Source organism: Carcharodon carcharias, chromosome 28 (genome assembly GCF_017639515.1).
Source record: "Carcharodon carcharias isolate sCarCar2 chromosome 28, sCarCar2.pri, whole genome shotgun sequence".
NCBI lineage: Eukaryota > Metazoa > Chordata > Chondrichthyes > Lamniformes > Lamnidae > Carcharodon > Carcharodon carcharias.
In genome coordinates, this window is record NC_054494.1 from 26,902,598 (window position 1) to 26,918,836 (window position 16,239).

Here is a 16,239-nt window from a genome sequence, read left to right on the forward strand (position 1 = left end):
CCCACCCAACCACCCACCCTGCCCCTTGCTCTCAGCCCCACCCACCCACCCCATACCTTCCCTCTCAGCCCCACGCAACCACCCCGCCTCTTCCCTCAGACCCACCCACCCACCCCGCCCCTTCCCTCTCAGACCCACCCACCCACCCCGCCCCTTCCCTCTCAGACCCTCCCAGCCAGTTTGCCTCTTCCCTCTAAGCCCCACACAGCCCCTCTCAGCCCCACCCAACCTCCCAGGCTCTTCCCGCTCAGCCACACCCATCCACACCGCCCCTTCCACCTCAGACCGATCCACCCACTCCCCCTTCCCTCTCAGACCCACCCACCCACTCAGCCCCAACCTTCTCAGACCCACCCACCCACCCCGTCCCTTCCCTCTCAGCCCCACCCTACCACCCCGCCCCTTCCCTCTCAGCCTCACCCACCCCCCACGCCCCTTCCCTCTCAGACCCACACACCCACCCGACCCCTTCCTTCTCAGACCCACCCACCCACACTGCCCCTTCCCTCTCAGCCCCACATAATGACTCACCCCGCCCCTTCCATCTCAGACCGATCCACCCCACCCCTTCCCTCTCAACCCCACCCAACCACCCAATCCGCATCTTCCCTCTCAGCCACACCGACCCACCCCGCCCCACCCTCCAAGCCCCACCCACCCACCCCGAACCTTCCCTCTAAGACCGACCAACCCACACACCCCGCCCATTCCCTCTCAGCCCCACCCACCAACACACCCCGCCAATCTCAGCCCCACCCATCCATCCAGCCCATTCCCTCTCAGCCCCACCCACCCAACCAGCATCTTCCCTCTCAGCCACACCCACCCACCCCGCCCCACCCTCCAAGCCACACACACCCACACCGACCCTTCCCTCTAAACCCCACCCACCCACATACCCCACCCAATCCCTCTCGGACTCACCCACCCACACAGCCCCAACCTTCTCACAACCACGAACACACACCCCACTCTTCTCTCTCAGAGCCACCAACCCACTCAGCCCCAACCTTCTCAGCCTCACCCTCACACCTCGCCCCTTACCTCTCAGACCCACCCACCCATCCCACCCCTTCCCTCTCAGACCCACCCAAGCACTCCGCCCCTTCGTTCTCAACCCCAACCAGCCAACCCGCCCCTTCCCTCTCAGCCCCACCCACCAACACACCCCGCCACACTCAGCCCCACCCATCCAGCCAGCCCATTCCGTCTCAGCCCCACGCACCCACCCTTCCCCTTCCGTCTCAGCCCCACCCACCCACCCTGCCCCTTCCCTCTCAGCCCCACCCACCCAACCAGCATCTTCACTCGCAGCCACACCCACCCATCCCGGCCCTACCCTCGCAGCCCCACCCACCCACCCTGACCCTTCCCTCTAAGCCCCACCCACCCACTCAGCCCCAACCTTCTCATCCTCACCCACCCACCTACTCCCTTACCTCTCAGACCCACCCAAGCACTCCGCCCCTTCGTTCTCAACCCCAACCAGCCAACCTGTCCCTTCCCTCTCATCCCGACCCACCAACACACCCCGCCACTCTCAGCCCCACCCATCCATCCAGCCCTCCTCTTCTGTCTCAGCCCCACCCACCCACCCTGCCCCTTCCCTCTCAGCACCACCCACATACCCAACTCCTTCTCTCTCAGCCCCACCAAACCAGCACCTTCCCTCTCAACACTACCCACCAACCCACACCGCCACTTCCATCCCAGCCCGACCCACCCAACCAGCCGCTTCCCTCTCAGCCACACCCACCCGCCCTATCCCATCCCTCTCAGCCTGACCCACCCACCACCCCTCTTCCCTCTCAGCTCCACCCAGCCAACCCGCATCTTCCGTCTCAGCCACACCCACCCACCCCGCCCCTACACTCCAAGCCCCACCCTCCCACCCCGACCCTTCCCTCTAAACCCACCCACCCACACACCACGCCCATTCCCTCTCAGACCCACCCACCCACACAGACTCAACCTTCTCCCAACCACCCACATACCCCACCCTTCATTCTCAGACCCACCCACCCACTCAGCCCCAACCTTCTCAGCCTCACCCACCCACCTCGCCCCTTACCTCTCAGACCCACCCAAGCACTCAGCCCCTTCGCTGTCAACCCCAACCAGCCAACCCGCCCCTTCCCTCTCAGCCCCACCCACCAAAACACCGCGCCACTCTCAGCCCCACCCACCCACCACGGCCCTTCCCTCTCAGACTCACCCACCCACTCAACCCCAACCTTCTCAGCCCCACACACCCACCCCAACCCTTCCCTCTCAGCCCCACCCAACCACCCCGCCCCTTCCCTCAGACCCACCCACCCAACCCACCCCTTCCCTCTCAGACCCACCCACCCACCCCGCCCCTTCCTTCTCAGACCCACCCACCCACTCCGGCCCTTCCCTCTCAGCCCCACCCACCCACACCGCCCCTTCCCTCTCAGACCGATCCACCCACTCCCCCCTTCCCTCTCTCACCCACCCTCCCATCCCAGCCCTTCCCTCTCAGACCCACCCACCCACCACACCCCTTCTCTCTCAGCCCCACCCACCTAACCACCCCGCCCCTCTCAGCCCCACCCAACCAGCCCGTTCCCTCTCAGGCACACCCACCCAACCCGACTCTTCCAACCCAGTACCACCCATCCAACCCGCCCCTTCCCTCTCAGCCCCAACCACGCATCCAGCCCATTCCCTCACAGCCCCACCCAACCACCCTGCCCCTTCCGTCTCAGCTCTACCCACACAACCGGCCCCTTCCCTCTCAGCCCCTCCCAGCCAACCCACATCTTCCCTCTCAGCCACACCCACCCACCCCGCCCCTACCCTCCAAGCCCCACCCATGCACCCCACCCTTCCCTCTCAGACCCACCCACCCACTCAGCCCCAACCTTCTCAGCCTCACCCACCCACCTCGCCCCTTACCTCTCAGACCCACCCACCCAGCCCTTCCCTCTCACAACCACCCACCCAACCCGCATCTTCCCTTTCAGCCACACACACCCACCCCGCCCCTACCCTCCAAGCCCCACCCACCCTCCCCGACCCTTCCCTCTAACCCCCCCACCCACACAGCCCCAACCTTCTCGCAACCATCCACACACCCCACCCTTCCCTCTCAGACCCACCCACACACTCAGCCCCAACCTTCTCAGCCTCACCCACCTACCTCGCCCCTTACCTCTCAGACCCACCCACCCATCCCAACCCTTCCCTCTCAGACCCACCCAAGCACTCCGCCCCTTCGTTCTCAACCCCAACCAACCAACCCGCCCCTTCCCTCTCAGCACCACCCACCCACCCTGCGCATTCCCTCTCAGCCCCACCCACCCAAACCGCCTCTTCCAACCCAGCACCACCCATCCACCCCGCCCATTCCCTCTCAGCCCCACCCACCCACCCCACTCCTTCGCTCTCAGCCCCACCCACCAAACCACCCTGCCCCTCTCAGCCCCACCCAACCAGCCCCTTCCCTCTCAAGCACATCCACCAACCCACACCGCCACTTCCATCCCAGCCCGACCCACCCAACCAGCCCCTTCCCTCTCAAGCACATCCACCAACCCACACCGCCACTTCCATCCCAGCCCGACACACCCAACCCGCCCCTTCCCTCTCAGCCCCACCAAACGACCATGCCACTTCCCTCTCAGCCACACCCACACACCCCATCCCATCCCTGTCAGCCCCACCCACCAACCACCCCTCTTCCCTCTCAGCCCCACCCACCAACACTTCCATTTCCTTCTCAGCCCCACCCAACATCCAAGGCTCTTCCAACTCAGCCCCACCCATCCACACCCCCCCTTCCCATTAAGCACCAACCACCCAACCCGCCCCTACCCTCTAAGCACCACCCACCCACCCACCCCGCCCATTACCTTTCAACCCCACCCACCCACGCCGCCCATTCCCTCTAAGCCCCACCAACCCACCCCGCCACTTCCCTCTCAGCACCACCCAACCTCCCCGCCCCTTCCCTCTAAGCCCCACCCACCCTTTCTGCCCCTTCCCTCTCAGCCCCAACCGACCACCCCGACCCTTCCCTCAGACCCCCCCACCCCCCACGCCCCTTCCCTCTCAGACGCACACACCCACAGCGCCCCTTTACTCTCAGACCCTGCCACCCCGCACCTTCCCTCTCAGACCTACCCACCCACCCCTCCCCTTCCCTCTCAGACCCACCAACCCACCACGCCCCTTCCCTCTCAGACCCTGCCACCCCGCACCTTCCCTCCCAGACCCACCCACCCACCCCACCCCTTCCTTCTCAGACCCACCCAACCACCCTGCCCCTTCCCTCTCAGCCCCACACAATGACTCACCCCGCCACTTCCCTCTCAGCTGCACCCACACACCCCATCGCTTCCCTCTCAGACCCACCAACCGACCCCACCCATTCCCTCTCAGACCGACCCACCCACCCCGCCCTTTCACTCTCAGATCCACCCACACACCCCGCCCCTTCCCTCTCAGATCCACCCACACACCTCGCCCCTTCCCTCTCAGACCCACCCACCCAACCCGCATCTTCCCTCTCAGCCACACCCTCCCACCCTGCCCCTACCCTCCAAGCCCCACCCACCGACACCTACCCTTCCTTCTAAGCCCTACCCACCCTCCCCCCCTTCCCTCTCAGCCCAACCCACACTCCCCGCCCCTACCCTCTAAGCCACAACCACCTACCCCACCCCAACCTTCTCAGCCCCACCCACCCACCCCGCCCCTTCCCTCTCAGACACGACCACCCACTCAGCCCCAAACTTCTCAGACCCTCCCACCCACCCCGCCCCTTCCCTCTCAGCCCCACCCAACCTCCCAGGCTCTTCCCGCTCAGCCACACCCATCCACACCGCCCATTCCCACTAAGCACCAGCCACCCACCCCGCCCCTTCCATCTCAGACCGATCCACCCACTCCCCCTTCCCTCTCAGACCCACCCACCCACTCAGCCCCAACCTTCTCAGCCCCACACACCCACCCCGTCCCTTCCCTCTCAGACCCACCCACCCACTCAGCCCCAACCTTCTCAGCCCCACACACCCACCCCGTCCCTTCCCTCTCAGCCCCACCCACCCACCCCGCCCCTTCCCTCTCAGACCCATCCACACACCCGGCCACTTCCCTCTCAGCCGCAACCACACACCCCATCCCTTCCTTCTCAGACCCATCCACCCACCTCCTTCCCTCTCAGACCCATCCACCCACCGCCCCTTCCCTCTCAGACCCACCCACCCACCCCACCCCTTCCCTCTCAACCCCACCCAACCACCCAACCCGCATCTTCCCTCTCAGCCACACCCATCCACCCCGCCCCACCCTCCAAGCCACACCCACCCACCCCGAACCTTCCCTCTAAGACCCACCAACCCACACACCCCGCCCATTCCCTCTCAGACCCAACCACCCACTCAGCCCCAACCTTCTAAGCCTCACCCACACACCTCGCCCCTTTCCTCTCAGACCCACCCACCAATCCCACCCCTTCTCTCTCAGACCCACCCAACACTCCGCCCTGTCGTTCTCAGCCCCACCCACACACCCCACTCCTTCTCTCTCGTCCCCACCCACCAAACCACCCCGCCCCTCGCAGCCCCACATAACCAGCACCTTCCCTCTCAACCCCACCCACCAACCGACTACGCCACTTCCCTCTCAGCCACACCCACCCACCCCATCCCATCCCTCTCAGCCCCACCCACCCACCACCACTCTTACCTCTCAACCCCACCCACCAAGCCCGCCCCTTCCTTCTCAGCCCCACCCCACTTCCCAGGCTCTTCCCACTCAACCCCACCCATCCACACTGCCCCTTCCCACTAATCCCCACCCACCCACCCCGCCCCTTCCCTCTCAGCCCCACCCACCCACCTCATACCTTCCCTCTCAGCCACAACCACCTACCCCACCCCAACCTTCTCAGCCCCACCCACCCACCCCGCCCCTTCCCTCTCAGACCCGACCACCCACTCAGCCCCAAACTTCTCAGACCCACCCACCCACCCCGCCCCTTCCTTCTCAGCCCCACCCACCCTTTCTGCCCCTTTCCTCTCAGCCCCACCCAACCACCCCGCCCCTTCCCTCTCAGACCCACCCACCCCGCACATTCCCTCTCAGACACAGCCAACCTCCCAGGCTCTTTCCACTCAGCCCCACCAATCCACACCGCCCATTCCCACTAAGCACAACCCACCCACCCTGCCCCTTCCCTCTCAGACCGATCCACCCACTCGCCCCTTTCCTCTCAGACCCACCCACCCACTCAGTCCCAACCTTCTCAGCCCCACACACCCACCCCGCCCCTTCTTTCTCAGACCCACCCACATACCCCGCCCCTTCCCTCTCAGCCCCACCCACCCACTCAGCCCCAACCTTCTCAGCCCCACCCACCCTTTCCGCCCCTTCCCTCTCAGCCCCATAAACCACCCCGCTCCTACCCTCAGAACCACCCACCCACCCCGCCCCTTCCCTCTCGGACCCACCCACCCACCCCGCCCCTTCCCTCTCGGTCCCACCCACCCACCCCGCCCCTTCCCTCTCAGACACACCCACCCACCCCGCTGCTTCCTTCTCAGACCCACCCACCCACCCCGCACCTTCCCTCTCAGATCCACCCACCCACACAGCCCCAACCTTCTCAGCCCCACCCACCCACTCAGCCCCAACCTTCTCAGCCCCACCCACCCACACAGCCCCAACCTTCTCAGCCCCACCCACCCACTCAGCCCCAACCTTCTCAGCCCCACCCACCCTTTCCGCCCCTTCCCTCTCAGCCCCATAAACCACCCCGCTCCTACCCTCAGGCCCACCCACCCACCCCGCCCCTTCCCTCTCGGACCCACCCATCCACCCCACCCCTTCCCTCTCAGACCCACCCAACCACTCCCCCCTTCCTGCTCAGACCCTCCCAGCCAACATGCCTCTTCCCTCTAAGCCCCGCACAACCTCCCAGGCTCTTCCCACTCAGCCCCACCCATCCACACCGCCCATTCCAACTAAGCACCACCCACCCTCCACACCCTTCCCTCTCAGACCGATCCACCCACTCCCCCTTCCCTCTCAGACCCACCCACCCACTCAGCCCCAACCTTCTCAGCCCCACACACCCACCCTTCCCCGCCCCTCTCAGCCCCACCCAACCAGCCCCATCCCTCTCAGGTACACCCACCCAACCCGCCACTTCCAACCCATCACCACTCATCCATCCCGCCCCTTCCCACTCAGCCCCACCCACCCACCCTGTCCCTTCCATCTCAGCACCACACACCCACCCCGCCCCTTCCCTCTCAGACCGATCCACCCACTCAGCCCCAACATTCTCAGCCCCACACACCTTCCCCGCCACTTCCCTCTCAGAACCACCCCCCCACCCCCTTCCACCTCAGACCCATCCACCCATGGACCCTACCCTCTCAAATCCACCCACCCACCCAACCCGCATCTTCCCTCTCAGCCACACCCACCCACCCCGCCCCTATCCTCCAAGCCCCACCCACCCACCCCGACCCTTCCCTCTAACCCCCACCCACCCACAAAACCAGCCCATTCCCTCTCAGACCCACCCACCCACCCCGCCCCTTCCCTCTCAGCCTCACCCACCCAACTCGCCCCTTACCTCTCAGACCCACCCACCGATCCCACCCCTACCCTCTCAGAACCACCCAAGCGCTCCGCCCCTTCGTTCTCAACCTCAACCAGCCAACCCGCCTCTTCCCTCTCAGCCCCACCCACCAACAGACCCTGCCACTCTCAGCCCCACCCATCCATCCAGCCCTCCTCTTCCCTCTCAGCCCCACCAACCCACCCTGCCTTTCCCTCTCAGCCCCATCCACACACTCTGCCCCTTCCTTCTCAGTCCCACACACTGACCCACCCCGCCCCTTCCCTCTCAGTTCCACCCAAACAGCCCCTTCCCTCTCAGATCCACCCACCAACCCACACCACCACTTCCATCCCAGCCCGACCCACCCAACCCGCCCCTTCCCACTCAGCCACACCCAACCACCCCATCCCATCCCTCTCAGCCCCACCCACCCACCAACCCTCTTCCTTCTCAGCCCCACCCAACCTCCCAGGCTCTTCCCACTCAGCCCCACCCACCCACCCCATACCTTCCCTCTCAGCCCCACCCAACCACCCCGCCCCTTCCCTCAGACCCACCCACCCACCCCGCCCCTTCCCTCTCAGACCCACCCACCCACCCCGCCCCTTCCCTCTCAGACCCTCCCAGCCAGTTTGCCTCTTCCCTCTAAGCCCCACACAGCCCCTCTCAGCCCCACCCAACCTCCCAGGCTCTTCCCGCTCAGCCACACCCATCCACACCGCCCATTCCAACTAAGCACCACCCACCCACCCCGCCCCTTCCATCTCAGACCAATCCACCCACTCCCCCTTCCCTCTCAGACCCACCCACCCACTCAGCCCCAACCTTCTCAGACCCACCCACCCACCCCGTCCCTTCCCTCTCAGCCCCACCCTACCACACCGCCCCTTCCCTCTCAGCCTCACCCACCCACCCCGCCCCTTCCCTCTCAGCCGCAACCAAACACCCCATCCCTTCCTTCTCAGACCCATCCACCCAACTCCTTCCCTCTCAGACCCATCCACCCACCGCCCCTTCCCTCTCAGACCCACCCACCCACCCCACCCCTTCCCTCTCAACCCCACCCAACCACCCAACCCGCATCTTCCCTCTCAGCCACACCGACCCACCCCGCCCCACCCTCCAAGCCCCACCCACCCACCCCGAACCTTCCCTCTAAGACCGACCAACCCACACACCCCGCCCATTCCCTCTCAGCCCCACCCACCAACATACCCCGCCAATCTCAGCCCCACCCATCCATCCAGCCCATTCCCTCTCAGCCCCACCCACCCAACCAGCATCTTCCCTCTCAGCCACACCCACCCACCCCGCCCCACCCTCCAAGCCACACACACCCACACCGACCCTTCCCTCTAAACCCCACCCACCCACATACCCCACCCAATCCCTCTCGGACTCACCCACCCACACAGCCCCAACCTTCTCACAACCACGAACACACACCCCACTCTTCTCTCTCAGAGCCACCAACCCACTCAGCCCCAACCTTCTCAGCCTCACCCTCACACCTCACCCCTTCCCTCTCACACCCACCCAAGCACTCCGCCCCTTCGTTCTCAACCCCAACCAGCCAACCCGCCCCTTCCCTCTCAGCCCCACCCACCAACACACCCCGCCACACTCAGCCCCACCCATCCAGCCAGCCCATTCCGTCTCAGCCCCACGCACCCACCCTTCCCCTTCCGTCTCAGCCCCACCCACCCACCCTGCCCCTTCCCTCTCAGCCCCACCCACCCAACCAGCATCTTCACTCGCAGCCACACCCACCCATCCCGGCCCTACCCTCGCAGCCCCACCCACCCACCCTGACCCTTCCCTCTAAGCCCCACCCACCCACTCAGCCCCAACCTTCTCATCCTCACCCACCCACCTACTCCCTTACCTCTCAGACCCACCCAAGCACTCCGCCCCTTCGTTCTCAACCCCAACCAGCCAACCTGTCCCTTCCCTCTCATCCCGACCCACCAACACACCCCGCCACTCTCAGCCCCACCCATCCATCCAGCCCTCCTCTTCTGTCTCAGCCCCACCCACCCACCCTGCCCCTTCCCTCTCAGCCCCACCCACATACCCAACTCCTTCTCTCTCAGCCCCACCCACCAAACCACCCCGCCCCTCTCAGCCCCACCCAACCAGCACCTTCCCTCTCAACACTACCCACCAACCCACACCGCCACTTCCATCCCAGCCCGACCCACCCAACCAGCCACTTCCCTCTCAGCCACACCCACCCGCCCTATCCCATCCCTCTCAGCCTGACCCACCCACCACCCCTCTTCCCTCTCAGCTCCACCCAGCCAACCCGCATCTTCCGTCTCAGCCACACCCACCCACCCCGCCCCTACACTCCAAGCCCCACCCTCCCACCCCGACCCTTCCCTCTAAACCCCACCCACCCACACACCACGCCCATTCCCTCTCAGACCCACCCACCCACACAGACTCAACCTTCTCCCAACCACCCACATACCCCACCCTTCATTCTCAGACCCACCCACCCACTCAGCCCCAATCTTCTCAGCCTCAACCACCCACCTCGCCCCTTACCTCTCAGACCCACCCAAGCACTCAGCCCCTTCGCTGTCAACCCCAACCAGCCAACCCGCCCCTTCCCTCTCAGCCCCACCCACCAAAACACCGCGCCACTCTCAGCCCCACCCACCCACCACGGCCCTTCCCTCTCAGACTCACCCACCCACTCAACCCCAACCTTCTCAGCCCCACACACCCACCACACCCCTTCCCTCTCAGCCCCACCCAACCACCCCGCCCCTTCCCTCAGACCCACCCACCCAACCCACCCCTTCCCTCTCAGACCCACCCACCCACCCTGCCCCTTCCTTCTCAGACCCACCCACCCTTTCCGCCCCTTCCCTCTCAGCCCCATAAACCACCCCGCTCCTACCCTCAGAACCACCCACCCACCCAGCCCCTTCCCTCTCGGACCCACCCACCCACCCCGCCCCTTCCCTCTCGGTCCCACCCACCCACCCCGCCCCTTCCCTCTCAGACCCACCCAACCACCCCGTTCCTACCCTCAGACCCACCCACCCACCCCGCCGCTTCCTTCTCAGACCCAAGCCACCCACCCCACATCTTCTCTCTCAGACCCACCCAACCTCCCAGGCTCTTCCCACTCAGCCCCATCAATCCACACCGCCCATTCCCACTAAGCACAACCCACCCACCCTGCCCCTTCCCTCTCAGACCCACCCACCCACTCAGCCCCAACCTTCTCAGCCCCACCCACACACCCCGCCCCTTCCCTCTCAGCCCCACCCACCCACTCAGCCCCAACCTTCTCAGCCCCACCCACCCTTTCCGCCCCTTCCGTCTCAGCCCCACCCACCCACCCTTTCCCTTCCCTCTCAGCCCCACCCAAACAGCCCCTTCCCTCTCAGCCACACCCACACAGCCCGCCTCTTCCAAACCAGCTCCACCAATCTACCACGCCCCTTCCATCTCAGCCCCACGCACCCACCCTGCCCCTCTCAGACCCACCCAAACAGCCCCTTCCCTCTCAACCCCACCCACCAACACACACCACCACTTCCATCCCAGCCCAACCCACCCACACCGCCCCTTCCCTCTCAGCCCCACCCACCCACCCCATACCTTCCCTCTCAGCCCCACCCACCCCCCCCACATCTTCCCTCTCAGCCCCACCCACCCCCCCACCGCTTCCCTCTCAGCCCCTCCCACGCACCTCGCCCCATCCATGAGCCCCACCCACCCACCCCGCCCCTTCCCTCTCAGCCCCACCCAACCACCCCGCCCTTTCCCTCTTCGCCCCACCCAAACACCTACCCCACCCATTCCCTCTCAGCCCCACCCACCCTCCCTGCCCCTTCCCTTCACCCCCACCCAGCCAACCCACCTCTTCCGTCTGAGACCCACCCAACCACCTACCAAGCCCCTTCCCTATCAGCCCCAACCACCCACCCCACCTGCCTCTTCCACTCAGCCCCACGCACCCACCCCACCCCTTCCCTCTAAATCCCACCCACCCACACCGCCCCTTCCCTCTGATACCCACCCATGACATCGCGCCCCCTCCTTGTCAGCCCCACCCACCCACGCCACCCCATCCCTCTCAGACCCGCCCCTTCCCTCTCAGCCCCACCCACCTACCCCAACCTTCCGTCTCAGCCACACGCACCCACCCCGCCCCTTCCCTCTCAGACCCACCCACCCATCCTGCCCCTTCCCTCTGATACCCACCCATGACACCCCGCCCCTTCCTGTCAGCCCCGCCCACCCACGCCACCCCATCCCTCTCAGCCCCTTCCTACTCACCCCGCCCCTTCCCACTCAGCCCCACTTACCCACAAGCCCCTTCCTTCTCAGTCCAAACCACCCTCCCAACCTCTTCCCACTCAGCCCGACCCACCCACCTCATCCCTTCCCTCTCAGCCCCACCCACCCACCCCGCCCCTTCCCTCTCAGACACACACACCCACCCCGCCCCTTCCCTCTCAGACACACCCACCCACCCTGCCCCTACCCTCCAAGCCCCACCCACCCACCCCGACCCTTCCTTCTAAGCCCCACCCAGCCCCTCTCAGACCCACCCAACCTCCCAGGCTCTTCCCACTCAGCCCCACCCACCCCACCCTTCCCTCTCACACACACCGTCCCACCCTCCCCTTCCCTCTCAGCCCCACACAATAACCCACCCCGTCCCTTCCCTCTCAGACCCACCAACCGAACCCGCCCCTTCCCTCTCAGACCCACCAACCGAACCCGCCCCTTCCCTCTCAGACCCACCCACACACCCCCTTCCCTCTCAGACCCATCCACCCACCACCCCTTCCCTCTCAGACACACCCACCCACCCCTTCCCTCTCAGACCCAACCACCCACCCCCCCTTCCCTCTCAGACCCACCCAGCCAACCCGCCCCTTCCCTCTCAGACCCACCCACCCACCCCACCCCTTCCCTCTCAGCCCCACCCACCCAACCCACATCTTCCCTCTCAGCCCCACCCACCAACACACCCCGCCACTTTCAGCTCCACCCGTCCATCCAGCCCATTCCCTCTCAGCCCCACCCACCCACCCACCCCTCCTCTTCCCTCTCAGCCCCACACACACACCCTGCCCCTTCCGTCTCAGCCCCACCCACCCACCCTGTCCCTTCCCTCTCAGCCCCACACACCAAAACCCCCCGTCCCTCTCAGCCCCACCCAAACAGCCCCTTCCCTCTCAGCCACATCCACCCAACCCGCCTCTTCCAACCCAGCTCCACCAATCCACCCCGCCCCTTCCCTCTCTGCCCCCCCACACACCCCACTCCTTTTCTCTCAGCCGCACCCACCAAACCACCCTGCCCCTCTCAGACCCACCCAAACAGCCCCTTCCCTCTCAACCCCACCCACCAACCCACACCACCACTTCCATCCCAGCCCGACCCACCCAACCCGCCCCTTCCCTCTCAGCCACACCCACCCACCCCTTCCCTTCCCTCTCAGCCCCACCCACCCACCACCCCTCTTCCCTCTCAGCCCCATCCTCCCACCCCGCCCCTTCCCTCTCAGCCCCAAACACTGACCCACCCCGCCACATCCCTCTCAGCCCCACCCTCCCACCCCGCCACTTCCCTCTCAGCCCCACCCACACACCCCAGCCCTTCCCTCTCCGATCCACCCACCCACCCGCTTCCCTCTCAGACCCATCCACCCACTGCCCCTTCCCTCTCAGCCCCACCCACCAACCCACCCCTCCCTTCTCAGCCCCACCCCTCTCATCCCCATCCACCCAACCAGCACCTTCCCTCTCAACCCCACCCACCCACCCCATCCCTTCCCTCTCAACCCCACCCACCCACCCCATCCCTTCCCTCTCAGCCCCACCCACCCACACCATCCCTTCCATCCCAGCCCCACACACCCACCCCAACCCTTCCCTATCAGCCCCTTCAATGGACCCCGCCCCTACCCTCTAAGCCCCACCCACCAAACCACCCCGCCCCCCCTCAGCCCCACCCAACCAGCCCCTTCCCTCTCAGCCACTCCCACCCAAACCGCCTCTTCCAACCCAGCACCACCCACCCACCCTGCCCCTTCCGTCTCTGCCGCACCCACACATCCCACTCCTTCTCTCTCAGCCCCACACACCAAACCACCCCGCCACTCTCAGACCCTCCCAACCAGCCCCTTCCCTCTCAACCCCACCCACCAACCAACACCGCCACTTCCATCCCAGCCCGACCCACTCAACCCGCCCCTTTCCTCTCAGCCACCCCAACCGACCATGCCCCTTCCTTCTCAGCCACACCCACCCACCCCATCCCATCCCTCTCAGCCCCACCCACCCACCACCACTCTTCCCTCTCAGCCCCACCCACCAACCCCGCCCCTTCTTTCTCAGCACCACCCAACCTTCCAGGCTCTTCGCACTAAGCACCACCCACCCACCCCGCACCTACCTCTAAGCCTCACCCACCCACCCCGCTCCTTCCCTCTCAGACCCACCCAACCCACCCCTTCCCACTCAGCCCCACCCACTCCCCCACCGCTTCCCTCTCAGCCCCACCCACCCCCCCCACATCTTCCCTCTCAGCCCCACCCACCCCCCCACCGCTTCCCTCTCAGCCCCTCCCACCCACCTCGCCCCATCCATGAGCCCCACCCACCCACCCTGCCCCTTCCCTCTCAGCCCAACCCAACCACCCCGCCCTTTCCCTCTTCGCCCCACCCAAACACCGAGCCCACGCCTTCCTGCTCAGCCCCACCCACCCACCTGGCCCCTCCCTCAGCCCCACCCACCCACCGCACTCCTTTCCTCTCAGCCCCTCCCACCCACCTCGCCCCACCCCTCTGCCCCACCCACCCACCCCAACCCTTCCTGCTCAACCCAACCCACCAACCGACCCAGCCCCTCACAGCCCGAACCGTCTCAGCCCCACCCACCTAGCACCTTCCCTTTCAGCCCCACCCACCCTCACAAACACCCCCTCCCCTCTCAACCCCACCCACCCACACCGCCCCATCCCTCTCAGCCCCACCCACCCACCCACACCGCCGCAACCCTCTCAGCCCCACCCACCCACCCACACCGCCCCATCCCTCTCAGCCCCACACACCTACCCCACCCCTTCCCTCTCAGCCCCACCCACCTACCCCACCCCTTCCGTCTCAGCCCCAACCACCCGCCCCGTCCCATCCCTCAGCCCAACGCACCCACCCCACCCCCACTCTCAGCCCCACCCACCCACACCGCCCCTTTACTCTCAGACCCACCCACCCACCCTGCCCCATCCCTCTCAGACCCACCCACCCAACCGGCCCCTTCCCTCTCAGTCCCACCCACACACCCCACCTCTTCCCTCTCAGCCCCACCCACCCACACTGCACCTACCCTCTCAGCCACACCCACCCTCCCCGCACCTTCCCTCTCAGACCCACCCACCCACCACGCCCCTTCCCTGTCAGACCCACCCACCCACCACGCCCCTTCCCTCTCAGCCCCACCCACCTACCCCACCCCTTCCCTCTCAGCCCCACCCACCCTCCCTGCCCCTTCCCTTCACCCCCACCCAGCCAACCCACCTCTTCCGTCTCAGACCCACCCAACCACCCACCAAGCCCCTTCCCTATCAGCCCCAACCACCCACCCCACCTGCCTCTTCCACTCAGCCCCACCCACCCACACCGCCCCTTCCCTCTGATACCCACCCACCCACACCGCCCCTTCCCTCTGATACCCACCCACCCACACCGCCCCTTCCCTCTGATACCCACACACCCACACCACTCCTTCCCTCTGATAACCACCCACCCACCCCGCCCCTTCCCTCTCAGCCCCACCCAACCACGCCGCACCTTCCCTCTCAGCCCCACCTACACTCCCCGCCCCTTCCCTCTCAGCCCCACCCACACTCCCCGCCACTTCGCTCTCAGCCCCACCCAACCACCACGCCCCTTCCCTCTGAGACCCACCCATGACATCCCGCCCCTTCCCTCTCAGCCCCACCCACTCACCCCGCCCCATCCCTTTCAGACCCACACACCCACCACGCCCCTTCCCTCTCAGCCCCACCCACCTACCCCACCCCTTCCGTCTCAGCCACCCACACCCACCCTGCCCCTTCCCTCTCAGACCCACCCACCCATCCTGCCCCTTCCCTCTGATACCCACCCATGACACCCCGCCCCTTCCTGTCAGCCCCGCCCACCCACGCCACCCCATCCCTCTCAGCCCCTTCCTACTCACCCCGCCCCTTCCCACTCAGCCCCACTCACCCACAAGCCCCTTCCTGCTCAGTCCAAACCACCCTCCCAACCTCTTCCCACTCAGCCCGACCCACCCACCTCATCCCTTCCCTCACAGCCCCACCCACCCACCCCGCCTCTTCCCTCTCAGGCACACACACCCACCCCGCATCTTCCCTCTCAGACCCACCCACCCACCCACCCCGCCCCTTCAATCTAAGCCTCACTCACCCACCCTTCCCCTTCACTCTAAGCACCCCCACCCATCCCGCCTCTTCCCACTCAGCCCCACCCACCCACCCTGCCCCTTCCCTCTCAGACCCACCCACCCACCCACAACTTACCCTCTCAGCCCCTCACAACGCGCCCCTTCCCTCTCAGACCCACCCACCCACCCCTCCCCTTCCCTCTCAGACCCACCCACCCA